Source organism: Manis pentadactyla, chromosome 10, assembly GCF_030020395.1.
Source record: "Manis pentadactyla isolate mManPen7 chromosome 10, mManPen7.hap1, whole genome shotgun sequence".
NCBI classification, from domain to species: Eukaryota; Metazoa; Chordata; class Mammalia; order Pholidota; family Manidae; genus Manis; species Manis pentadactyla.
The window spans coordinates 82,894,186-82,907,709 of NC_080028.1; the positions used below are offsets into that span (position 1 = coordinate 82,894,186).

Below are 13,524 nucleotides of genomic sequence, written 5' to 3' on the forward strand. Positions count from 1 at the left end.
GTACAGACATCTATTAGGTCCATCTGTTCTACTGTGTTGTTCAGTGCCTCTGTATCCTTACTTATTTTCTGTCTGGTGGACCTATCCTTTGGAGTGAGTGGTGTGTTGAAGTCCCCCAAAATGAATGCATTGCATTGCATTTCCTCCTTTAATTCTGTTAGTATTTGTTTCACATATGCTGGTGCTCCTGTATTGGGTGCATATATATTTATAATGGTTATATCCTCTGTTGGACTGATCCTTTTATCATTATGTAATGTCCTTTATCTCTTCTGACTTTCTATGTTTTAAAGTCTATTTTCTCTGATACTAGTACTGCAACACCTGCTTTTTTCTCCCTGTTGTTTGCATGAAATATCTTTTTCCATCCCTTGACTTTTAGTCTGTGCATGTCTTTGGGTTTGATGTGAGTCTCTTGTAAGCAGCATATAGATGGGTTTTGTTTTTTCACCCATTCTATTACTCTGTGTCTTTTGATTGGTGCATTCAGTCCATTTACATTTAGGGTGATTATTGAAAGATTTGTACTTATTGCCATTGCAGGCTTAGGTTCATGGTTACCAAAGGTTCAAGGTTAGCTTCTTTACTATCTTACTGTCTAACTTAACTCACTTATTGAACTATCATAAACACTGGTGATTCTTTATTTCTCTCCCTTCTTATTCCTCCTCCTCCATTCTTCATATGTTGGGTGTTTTGTTCTGTGCTCTTTTGTGTTTCCTTTGAGTGCTTTTGTGGGTAGTTAATTTTATTTTTTGTCTTTAGTTAGTATTTATTTGGTCTTCTTTCTTTATTGTGATTTTATTTTCTCTGGTGTCATTTATTTAGCCTTAGGAGTGCTCCCATCTAGAGCAGTCCCTCTAAAATACCCTGTAGAGGTGGTTTGTGGGAGGCAAATTCCCTCAATTTTTGCTTGTCTGGGAATTGTTTAGTCCCTCCTTCATATTTAAATGATAATCATGCTGGATACAGTGTTCTTGGTTCAAGGCCCTTCTGTTTAATTGCATTAAATATACCATGCCATTCTCTTCTGACCTGTAAGGTTTCTGTTGAGAAGTCTGATGATAGCCTGATGGGTTTTCCTTTGTGGGTGACCTTTTTCCTCTCTCTAGCTGTCTTTAATATTCTGTCCTTGTCCTTGATCTTTGCTAATTTAATTATTATGTGTCTTGGTGTTATCCTCTTTGGGTCCCTTCTGTTGGCAGTTCTGTGTGCTTCTGTGGTCTGAGCAACTATTTCCTCCCCCAGTTTGGGGAAGTTTTCAGCAATTATTTCTTCAAAGACACTTTCTATCCCTTTTTCTTTCTCTTCTTCTTCTGGTACCCCTATAATGTGAATATTGTTCTGTTTGAATTGGTCACACAGTTCTCTTAATATTGTTTCATTCCTGGAGATCCTTTTATCTCTCTCTGCATCAGCTTCTCTGCATTCCTGTTCTGTGATTTCTATTCCATTAATGGCCTCTTGCACCTCATCCAGTCTGCTCTTAAATCCTTCCAGAGATTGTTTCATTTCTGTAATCTCCCTCCAGACTTCATCCCTTAGCTCTTGCATATTTCTCTGCACCTCCATTAGCATGGTTATGACCTTTATTTTGAATTCTTTTTTGGGGAGATTGGTTAGGTCTATCTTCCCCAGCCCTCTCTCTGGGGTTGTCTGGACTATTTTGGACTGCACTAAATTCTTCTGCCTTTTCATGGTGATAGAGGTAGCTGTAGGCCGGTAGCATGTGTGTCAGCTGGGAGAACAAAGTCCTTTCCTGCTTGCTGGTCTCCTTGCCCTTCTCTGCTGTCTGTGTCAGTTACCTGCACTCCTGGCGCAGCCTCTGGGTTAATCCCCTAAACTGCTGTGGGTGGGGTCTCAGTCAGGGTAGCACAGAGCCCTGCAGGAAGCAGCAAGCACACCAGGTATGCTCTTCTGTGAAAGCGGCGCCCCTGCCAACAGCTGTGTGCTGGCAGTGGCCTTTGGGTCTGGCCCAGGCGGCTGTGCACCAGGCTGAGATTCTGGGCGCCTGCTGGGGATGGAGCTCTTCCTGGGCTGCTCCTCTGCCGCTGCTGCCAGCTCCTGCAGGTTGCGCCCAGGCCCCTCTGGCGCTGCTGCGGGCTCATACAAGCCTCTCCCAGGCTCCTCTGGTGTTGCCACCACTGGCACACACTGGCCACTCCTGGGTTGCTGGTTTGCTGCTGCTGCAGGCTCGCACAAGCTGCTCCTGGTCCTCTCTGGTGCTGCCACTGCAGACTCACACAGGCAGACCCCAGCTGCTGCTACCAGCCCATGTGGGCCCACCCCCAGCCGCTCGGCTGCTGCTACCGGCTTGCGCAGGCTGCTCCCAGGCTCCTCTGGCGGCACCTCCCCTGGCGCACGCTGCTTCTCTCGCACTACTGGGCTGGTGTGTCGGCATCCGTGCCAGTTGCAAGAATGACTGGCAGGCTCCTTATCACTGTGAGGGGCTTCAGAGGTGTGCTGCCACCCAGGGGGTTAGGTCACCTAGAGTTCCATGGATTCCCAGGTGCTGGGGTGCATGTGTTGGGATGACTTCGTCCAGCTGTGGGGTCCCTGTCCCTATAAGACTTGCAAAAAGCACTCGCTTTTCTTTTGTCTCAGGGGTGCCGGTTGCAGGGACCTGTTCACAGGTTTTGCTTTTCCGTTTCTCTAATATCCAGCACCCCGTGCACCATGTGTCTGCACTCCTGGTATGGATTTCTAGAACTGGTTGTTTAGCAGTGCTGGGCTTTCACTCCCTCCCCACTCTGACTCCTTTCTTCCCACCAGGGTCTGGGATAGGGGGGCGTTCGGGTCCCTCTGGGCCACAGCTTATATCTTACCCCCTTTGTGTGATGCTGAATTCTCGCAGATGTAGATGTTGCCTGGTTGTTGTACTGTATCTACTGGTGTCTCTTTTAGGAATAGTTGTATTTGTTGTATTTTCAAAAATATATATGTTTTTGGGAGGAGATTTCCACTGAACTACTCATGCAACCATCTTGACTCTTCCCTTCCACATTTGTGTTTTAAGAAGGTCGTTCTGACCAGAATGATGAGGGAACATAATTGAAGAGGCTCTTACTGCCCCACTACCAGATGTACATCCCAGAAAAAATCCTCACCCAGGCCACGACGGGACATGCACGAGGTTGTTCACCATGTCATTGTGTAGCCAGTAGTTGGAGGCAATTGAGAGGCCCATCACCATGGGTGCAAATAACTAAAATGTGGGTGTCTGATACGAAATAATGTATGATTGTTGTAAATAACAGGCTAGGTGAACACAACAAAGACAGGTCTTAAAAACATAGTGCTGGGCTGGAGCCAAGATGGCGGCATGAGTAGAACAGTGGAAATCTCCTCCCAAAACCACATATATCTATGAAAATATAACAAAGACAACTCTTCATAGAATAAAGACCAGAAGACACAGGACACCATCCAGACCACATTTACACCTGCGAGAACCTAGTGCCTCGTAAAGGGGGTAAGATATAAGCCCCGGCCCCGCAGGACCCAAGTGCCCCTCCCCCCAGCTCCCGGTGGGAGAAGAGTAGGCAGAGCGGGAGGGAGACGGAGCCCAGGACTGCTGAACACCCAGCCCCAGCCATCCGGACCAGAGCGCAGACACAGTGCATGCGCGGGGGGCCCTGGATACTAGGGAAACAGGGCAGCAAGAACAGTGAGCGGGTACTGGAGGCCTGGCACTGGAGGACGTAAGAAAAGTGAATGGCCATTTTTTTTTTTTGCTGTTTTGTTTTGGCGAGCGCTTTTTGGAAGTCTTAAAGGGATAGGGACCCCCATACTAGGGAAACAGGGCAGCAAGACCGGTGAGCAGATGCCTGAGGCTGGCACCAGAGAATAAAGAAAAACGAGCCACCATTTTTTATTTATATTTTTATTTTTTAATTAAAAAAAAATTTTTTTTTCTTTGTGGTCGTTGTTTTGTTTCGGCGGGTGCTTTTTGGAAGTCTGAAAGGGGCAGGGCGGGACACTTAATACAGAGGTAGAGAATCTGGGGATCTCTGGGCACCCTAATCCCCTGGGCTGCAGGGAGCTCGGAGGCCCCTTATGGAGATAAATAGCCTACAGGCCGCTCCCCCTCCAATGGGACTCCACCATTTTGGAGCAGCAGCCCGAGCCAGGCCACGCCCACAGCAACAGCGGAGATAAACTCCATAGCAGCCGGGCAGGAAGCAGAAGCCCTGTCTGCACACAGCTACCCAGCACAAGCCACTAGAGATCGCTGTTCTCCAAGGAGAGGAGGGCCACAAACCAACAAGAAGGGAAGTTCTTCCAGCCGTCACTTGTCCCAGCTCTGCAAACTATTCCTATCACCATGAAAAGGCAAAACTACAGGCAGACAAAGATCACAGAGACAGCACCAGAGAAGGAGACAGACCTAACCAGTCTTCCTGACAAAGAATTCAAAATAAAAATCATAAACATGCTGACAGAGATGCAGAGAAATACGCAAGAGATATGGGATGAAGTCCGGAGGGAGATCACAGATGCCAGAAAGGAGATTACAGAAATGAAACAAACTCTGGAAGGGTTTATAAGCAGAATGGATAGGATGCAAGAGGCCATTGATGGAACTGAAACCAGAGAACAGGAACACATAGAAGCTGACATAGAGAGATATAAAAGGATCTCCAGGAATGAAACAATATTAAGAGAACTGTGTGACCAATCCAAAAGGGACAATATCCGTATTACAGGGGTACCAGAAGAAGAAGAGAGAGGAAAAGGGATGGAAAGTATCTTGGAAGAAATAATTGCTGAAAACTTCCCCACACTGGGGGAGGAAATAATCGAACAGACCATGGTAATACACAGAACCCCCAACAGAAAGGATCTAAGGAGGACAAAACCAAGATACATAATAATTAAAATGGCAAAGGTTAAGGACAAGGAAAGAGTTTTAAAGGCAGCTAGAGAGAAAAAGTCACCTATAAAGGAAAACCCATCAGGCTAACATCAGACTTCTCAACAGAAACCCTACAGGCCAGAAGAGAATGGCATGATACATTTAATGCAATGAAACAGAAGTGCCTTGAACCAAGGATACTGTATCCAGCACGACTATCATTCAAATATGATGGTGAGATTAAACAATTCCCAGACAAACAAAAGCTGAGGGAATTTGCTTCCCACAAACCACCTCTACAGGACATCTTACAGGGACTGCTCTAGAAGGGAGCACTCCTAGAAAGAACACAGAACAAAACACCCAACATATGAAGAATGGAGGAGGAGGAATAAGAAGGGAGAGAAGAAAAGAATCTCCAGACAGTGTATATAACAGCTCAATAAGCGAGCTAAGTTAGGCAGTAAGATACTAAAGAGGCTAACCTTGAACCTTTGGTAACCACGAATTTAAAGCCTGCAATGAAAATAAGTACATATCTTTCAATAGTCACCCTAAATGTAAACGGACTGAATGCACCAATCAAAAGACACAGAGTAATAGAATGGATAAAAAAGCAAGACCCATCTACATGCTGCTTACAAGAAACTCACCTCAAACCCAAAGACATACACAGACTAAAAGTCAAGGGATGGAAAAACACATTTCAGGCAAACAACAGCGAGAAGAAAGCAGGGGTTGCAGTACTAATATCAGACAAAATAGACTTCAAAACAAAGAAAGTAACAAGAGATAAAGAAGGACACTACATGATGATAAAGGGCTCAGTCCAACAAGAGGATATAACCATTCTAAATATATATGCACCCAACACAGGAGCACCAGCATATGTGAAACAAATACTAACAGAACTAAAGGGGGAAATAGACTGCAATGCATTCATTCTAGGAGACTTCAACACACCACTCACCACAAAGGATAGATCCACCAGGCAGAAAATAAGCAAGGACACGGAGGCACTGAACAACACAGTAGAACAGATGGACCTCATAGACATCTATAGAACTGTACATCCAAAAGCAACAGGGTATACATTCTTCTCAAGTGCACATGGAACATTCTCCAGAATAGATCACATACTATGCCAACTTTTCAGACCACAAAGGCATAAAACTAGAAATAAACTGTTCAAAGAAAGCAAAAAGGCTCACAAACACATGGAGGCTTAACAACACGCTCCTAAATAATCAATGGATCAATGACCAAATCAAAATAGAGATCCAGCAATATATGGGAACAAAGAACAACAACAACACAAAGCCCCAACTTCTGTGGGACACAGCAAAAGCAGTCTTAAGAGGAAAGTATATAGCAATCTAAGCATATTTTAAAAAGGAAGAACAATCCCAAATGAATGGTCTAATGTCACAATTATCGAAATTGGAAAAAGAAGAACAAATGAGGCCTAAGGTCAGCAGAAGGAGGGACATAATAAAGATCAGAGAAGAAATAAATAAAATTGAGAAGAATAAAACAATAGCAAAAATCAATGAAACCAAGAGCTGGTTCTTCGAGAAAACAAACAAAATAGATAAGCCTCTAGCCAGACTTATTAAGAGGAAAAGAGAGTTAACACAAATCACCAGTATCAGAAATGAGAAAGGAAAAATCACGACAGACCCCACAGAAATACAAAGAATTGTTAGAGAATACTATGAAAACCTATATGCTAACAAGCTGGGAAACCTGGGAGAAATGGACAACTTCTTAGAAAAATACAACCTTCCAAGACTGACCCAGAAAGAAAAATAAAATCTAAACAGACCAATTACCAGCAATGAAATTGAAGCGGTAATCAAAAAACTACCAAAGAACAAAACCCCCGGGCCAGATGGATTTACCTCGGAATTTTATCAGACATACAGGGAAGACATAATACCCATTCTCCTTAAAGTTTTCAAAAAAATAGAGGAGGAGGGGATACTCCCAAACTCATTCTATGTAGCTAACATCACCCCAATACCAAAACCAGGCAAAGACCCCACCAAAAAAGAAAACTACAGACCAATATCCCTGATGAACGTAGATGCAAAAATACTCAACAAAATATTAGCAAACTGAATTCAAAAATACATCAAGAGGATCATACACCATGACCAAGTGGGATTCATCCCAGGGATGCAAGGATGGTACAACATTCGAAAGTGCATCGACATCATCCACCACATCAACAAAAAGAAAGACAAAAACCACATGATCATCTCTATAGATGCTGAAAAAGCATTTGACAAAGTTCAACATACATTCAGGATAAAAACTCTCAGCAAAATGGGAATAGAGGGCAAGTACCTCAACATAATAAAGGCCATATATCATAAACCCACAGCCAACATTATATTGAACAGCGAGAAGCTGAAATCGGGAACTACACAGGGATGCCCACTCTCCCCACTGTTATTTAAGGTAGTACTGGAGGTCCTAGCCATGGCAATCAGACAAAATAAAGAAATACAAGGAATCCAGATTTTTAAAGAAGATGTTAAACTGTCACTATTTGCAGATGACATGATACTGTACATTAAAAAGCCTAAAGACTCCACCCCAAAACTACTAGAACTGATATCGGAATACAGCAAATTTGCAGGATACAAAATCAACACACAGAAATCTGTGGCTTTCCTATACACTAGCAATGAACCAACAGAAAGAGAAATCAGGAAAACAACTCCATTCACAATTGCATCAAAAAAAATAAAATACCTAGGAATAAACCTAACCAAAGAAGTGAAAGACTTATACTCTGAAAACTACAAGTCACTATTAAGAGAAATTAAAGGGGACACTAACAGATGGAAACTCATCCCATGCTCGTGGCTAGGAAGAATTAATATTGTCAAAATGTCCATCCTGCCCAGAGCAATATACAGATTTGATGCAATCCCTATGAAACTACCAGCAACATTCTTCAATGAACTGGAACAAATAATTCAAAAATTCATATGGAAACACCAAAAACCCCAAATAGCCTAACCAATTCTGAGAAAGAAGAATAAAGTAGGGGGGATCTCACTCCCCAACTTCAAGCTCTACTATAAAGCCATAGTAATCAAGACAATTTGGTACTGCCACAAGAACAGAGCCATAGACCAATGGAACAGACTAGACAATCCAGACATTAACCCAGACATATATGGTCAATTAATAATTGATAAAGGAGCCATGGCCATACAATGGCGAAAAGACAGTCTCTTCAACAGATGGTGCTGGCAAAACTGGACAGCTACATGTAGGGGAATGAAACTGGACCATTCTCTAACCCCATATATAAAAGTAAACTCAAAATGGATCAAAGACCTGAATGTAAGTCATGAAACCATTAAACTCTTGGAAGAAAACATAGGCAAAAACCTCTTAGACATAAACATGAGTGACCTCTTCTTGAACATATCTCCCCGGGCAAGGAAAACAACAGCAAAAATGAACAAGTGGGACTATATTAAGCTGAAAAGCTTCTGGAGAGCAAAAGACACCATCAATAGAACAAAAAGGAACCCTACAGTATGGGAGAATTTATTTGAAAATGACACATCCGATAAAGGCTTGACGTCCAAAATATATAAAGAGCTCACACGCCTCAACAAACAAAAAACAAATAACCCAATTAAAAAATGGGCAGAGGAACTGAACAGACAGTTCTCCAAAACAGAAATACAGATGGCCAACAGACACATGAAAAGATGCTCCACATCGCTAATTATCAGAGAAATGCAAATTAAAACTACAATGAGGTATCACCTCACACCAGTAAGGATGGCTGCCATCCAAAAGACAAACAACAACAAATGTTGGCAAGGCTGTGGAGAAAGGGGAACCCTCCTACACTGCTGGTGGGAATGTAAATTAGTTCAACCATTGTGGAAAGCAGTATGGAGGTACATCAAAATGCTCAAAACAGACATACCATTTGACCCAGGAATTGCACTCCTAGGAATTTACCCTAAGAATGCAGCAATCAAGTATGAGAAAGACCAATGCACCCCTATGTTTATCGTAGCACTATTTACAATAGCCAAGAATTGGAAGCAACCTAAATGTCCATCGATAGATGAATGGATAAAGAAGAAGTGGTACATATACACAATGGAATACTACTCAGCCATAAGAAAAGGGCAAATCCTACCATTTGCAGCAACATGGATGGAGCTGGAGGGTATTATGCTCAGTGAAACAAGCCAAGCGGAGAAAGAGAAATACCAAATGATTTCACTCATCTGTGGAGTAAAAGAACAAAGGAAAAACTGAAGGAACAAAACAGCAGCAGAATCACAGAACTCAAGAATGGACTAACAGGTACCAAAGGTAAAGGGACTGGGGAGGATGGGTGGGTAGGGAGGGATAAGGGTGGGGAGAAGAAGGGGGGTGTTAAGATTAGCATGCATGGGGGTGGGTGGGTGAAAGGGGAAGGCTGTACAACACAGAGAAGGCAAGTAGTGATTCTACAACATTTGCTATGCTAATGTACAGTGACTGTAAAGGGGTTCATAGGGGGGACCTGGTATAGGGGAGAACCTAGTAAACATAGTATTCGTCATGTAAGTGTAGATTAATGACACACACACACACACAAAACGCAGTTCCTGTGTGGAGACCTCCAATGAGTTCTACACAAGGGTATAAAGGGCATATAAAAGTGTAGGCAAAGGGTCTGTTTGTGTTTATACAGAGGATCAAAGCCTAATTGGGATACCCTGAAAATGAACTAAGATACGATATGAAAAAGAACTTCCAACATCAGCACTCTCTGGAAGACTCATGCCAGAAGATGATCATCAAAAAACCCCAACAAAGATCCACACACTGCTACGGGTGTAGATGCACTCATCCCACCAGTTCCTGGACTTGCCATGGGAATGATGAAGGAGATATCTAAGCTGGCCTGTGCATACAGTAAAACAACAAATTTGACTGGATCTATACTGTTGGAACTCAACCAAGAATTAGGAGAAGTGCAAATTGTAGCACTCCAAAATCTTACAACTACAGACTATTTACTGTTAAAAGAACATATGGGATGTGAACAGTCCCCAGGAATGTGTTGTTTTAATTTGTCTGATTTTCTCTCAGACTGTTCAAGTTCAGTTGGACAATATCCACCATATCATAGATAAGTTTTCACAAATGCCTAAGGTGCCTAACTGGTTTTCTTGGTTTCACTGGAGATGGCTGGTAATTACAGGTATGCTTTGGTTACGTAACTGTACTCCTATTATGTTAATGTGTGTGCACAACTTAATTAGTAGTTTAAAACCTATACATGCTGAAGTTACTCTACAAGAAGATATGTCAAAGAAATAATCAATCTTCCCAGGTTTTCTTCCACCTGCTACTTCTATAGCTTTTCTTCTTCCTACCTAATTACAACCCTTAAATAGAATTCGTGCCACATATCGAATTTACCAAGTATCATAATTCTTCCAAGTGGTAAAGACACCTCAAGACAAATGCTGGGCATAGAAGCCACAGGGCATAAATATGCAAAGAAGTAAAAAGCTAAACTTTTCAAACAATAAGGCTTCTCTCTCACTTACCAACTTTACATTTCCCTGTATGGCCCCGGAAGATGGCTGGTTAGCCAGAGACGGGTAAGATTCCTCAAGGGAGAAACAACCTAAGACAGGCACAGTCGCAGGGGGGCCATCAGGTGAGAAATTGGGGATCAACAGAGTTGAGGCTTAGAACCTCACACCCCCTGTTCTGAGAGAAATCTTCTGCATACGTGGATGTTTTATTGCCCTTGTCTAGCTTGGATTAACACATAGTCTACAGGCACACACCTGATCATCTACATTTGCTCTCTTACAACAGTAAACTATGTTTTCTACCTTTATCTTGTATCTACCTACCACTTCAGCATTTTATTAAAAATAATAATAATAAAGAGAGAAATGTGGTATCCACATATAAATCAAGTATAAAAACCAAATGAGTATTCATATTTGAACTGACTGTTTATAGTTCATAATGCATGAGCAAAACCAAAAGTTTCTGTGATGACTGCCTTTGTACTGCTCACCATGTAGCTTATTCAATATGTAAGAATTTGTTCTCCATGTAAGAACTTGTTTGTTATGCTTCAGAAGATTGGAGACTGACGAAAATTAGGCTTGGGGTGGATTAATGATTGTGCATTGAGCATTGACTCCCCTATACAGAATTTTATTGTTGTTAACAACCATTTGATCAATAAATATGAGAGATGCCCTCACACCAAAAAAACAAAAACAAAACAACAAAAAGATAACATAGTGCTGAGTAGACAAAGTAAGAAATAGAATGAGGTTGATAACACAATACATTTAGGTAAATTAAAAATGCGTGCTTGCTTTGGCAGCACACATACTAAAACTGGAACGATACAGAGAAGATTGGCATGGCGCCTGCGCAAGGATGACACGCAAATTCGTGAAGTGTTCCATATTTTTAAAAAAATGCTTGCATAATGGACGCAGGCCCACGGGAAGCTGGGAACATAGCGGGGTGGCCCGCGGCCCCTGCCTCACTGCCAGCAGACCAGGACAGTGTGGCGCCCAATGTGGTGGTGCAGATCTCGCAGTGGGCCGACGACCACCTGCGGCTCGTCCGGTACCGCCGACCCACTGCCTGGGCAGTGGTGGGTGCTGGGCCTTGTGGCTTGAGCCTTGGGGGGATGCAGGCCAGTTAGGCCCCCGGCAGGGGGCCACATCGCCCAGGAGGTGTGTGTGCTGGTGGCAGGGCACAGCCCACAGGCCAGGGAGGCGGCCGGCTCGGCCTGAGGACTTCCGGCCACGAGCGGGGCCTGGGCGCGCCCCAGAGAGTGAGACACTGCCCGGCTGCAGGCGCCCACGGGTCCCTTAGAGCAGTTCGTAGGAAGCGCAGAGGAGACCAGGGGAGGCACAGCACGAAGGTCCTGTAGCCTGGGGAGAGTTTTTTTGGCTCGTAAGTGAAGTGAGAGGCCACTGGAGTTCGAGCAAGGGAGGGACATCTTAGATGACCAGACATCAAAATTTACAAGTTCTTCAGATATTCCACTAGAATTTGTATGGAGGAATGTTAAACTACGTGCATGAGTTCGCTGAATAACTGAGAATGGTTTAGAAATTGAACATATTCCCATTACTTTACCTATTATATCTTCTTGGAGAAAAGAGCCATGTGGTGTTTTGCTGGTTAAATTGGCCAGAGTAGAACTCACTGAATCTGGGAAGGTGTGACTGCAAAAACGTTCCCAACTAGTATGGTTCAAACTTCTTGGAAAGGAGAATTCAGCACTGTTTTGCTATCTTTTAGTGAATAAGGGTAGATATTTTAATGTGAATCTGAATGAAGAAATTTTGAGAAGAAGCCTTAGCAAAACTGTTCTTGTTAAAGGGCTAAATTATGATTCTAAAATCTATGGGAAAATTCACTGAAACTTACTTAAAGCTGAATTAACAGCCTTAAAAAAGGAGAAGGAATATGGAAAGAAGAATCTGAAAAGGAAACATACTTGGAAAAATTGAAAGGTTCCTGGAGAGAAATATGGAAAAAAGACAGTTGTTTAAAAAAAATTGAATTAGATTTCAACTTGAAAAAAGAAAGATATGACAAATTTAGTTGGACTTATGAAACATGGAAAGAGAACATGAATAACTACTCTTTAATACTGAAGTTCAGAGAACTTATAAGTCGCATACACTTTTGTAGAAAAGGATGAAATATTCCAAGAGGGCTGGAGGTGATCTACTCTGAAAGGAGCAAAATATGTAAATATATAGATATGTTTCATTGAGTTGAAATGGAAATTTCATCAGTGATCAAAGGTGCATTCTAACAGTATTTAAATATTTCAGAGATGCTTATTATAAATATAGTATCAGAATAATTTAAACGAATTGTGATTCATGTAATATGCTTTTAGGAAAAACAAAACATTCTATAAAAGGTTACCAGGTTGAAGGATATACATGTTGTGCTAATATTTGAAGAGTTTAACTATTGGCCAAATAATGTTCTTTTAGTTATTTTTCGAAGGCATATTTAGTTTTGTTTAAAAGGAATGTTTTTTAAATTTTATCAGCTTTGCTTGCTTATAATAAAGGACTCTCTTTATTTAAAAAATGCTTGCATACTAAACAACACATATGTTTTACAAAGGCACTCCCATGCACATTGGGGAAGAGGACTGGAGAACAGAGGAAAAAAGCCGCGAGCATATAAAATGAGAGGACACACAGAGCCCAATGACGATAGTGTGCCATAAAGTAAACAATGAACAACCCAACCTCTACATCTGGGATTAAACAAACAAAAATCTTTTGCAGTTGTTCAGGCCATTCTTGCCAAAAGTGAGGTGAGAAAGTGAAAATTTGAGGAGAGGCAATTCTTTTGAAAAATTTGGATATGAAGAGGAAGACAGAGTTATCCCTTGCATATTAGCAACACTCTAAAGTACTTTTAAATAATTATTCAAGTAATACATGTTTATTGTAGTGTTAAAAAGAAAACCACAGACCCAAAATGAAGTCATATGTTAAGGTCTCATGTCAACAAACAAGATTTAATACCCAATCTAACTGCAGTTTCAACTCCCACCCCCGACCCTCAGTGTGATCTTTTAACCAATAAACATGGAAGTTCCTGGCCAGCACTGG

General features: G+C 42.1%; 1 non-coding gene and 1 pseudogene across 1 annotated transcript; both read left to right on the top strand.

Annotated features, from left to right (window-relative positions):
• The first annotated feature begins 11,230 nt into the window (after nucleotides 1-11,230).
• Nucleotides 11,231-11,337, top strand: LOC118929455 (U6 spliceosomal RNA). The gene has a single exon (XR_005031577.2). It is a non-coding gene; the product is annotated as a U6 spliceosomal RNA (small nuclear RNA).
• A 17-nt stretch (nucleotides 11,338-11,354) lies between these two features.
• Nucleotides 11,355-12,812, top strand: LOC118929454 (protein C3orf33-like; annotated as a pseudogene).
• Nucleotides 12,813-13,524: the final 712 nt, after the last annotated feature.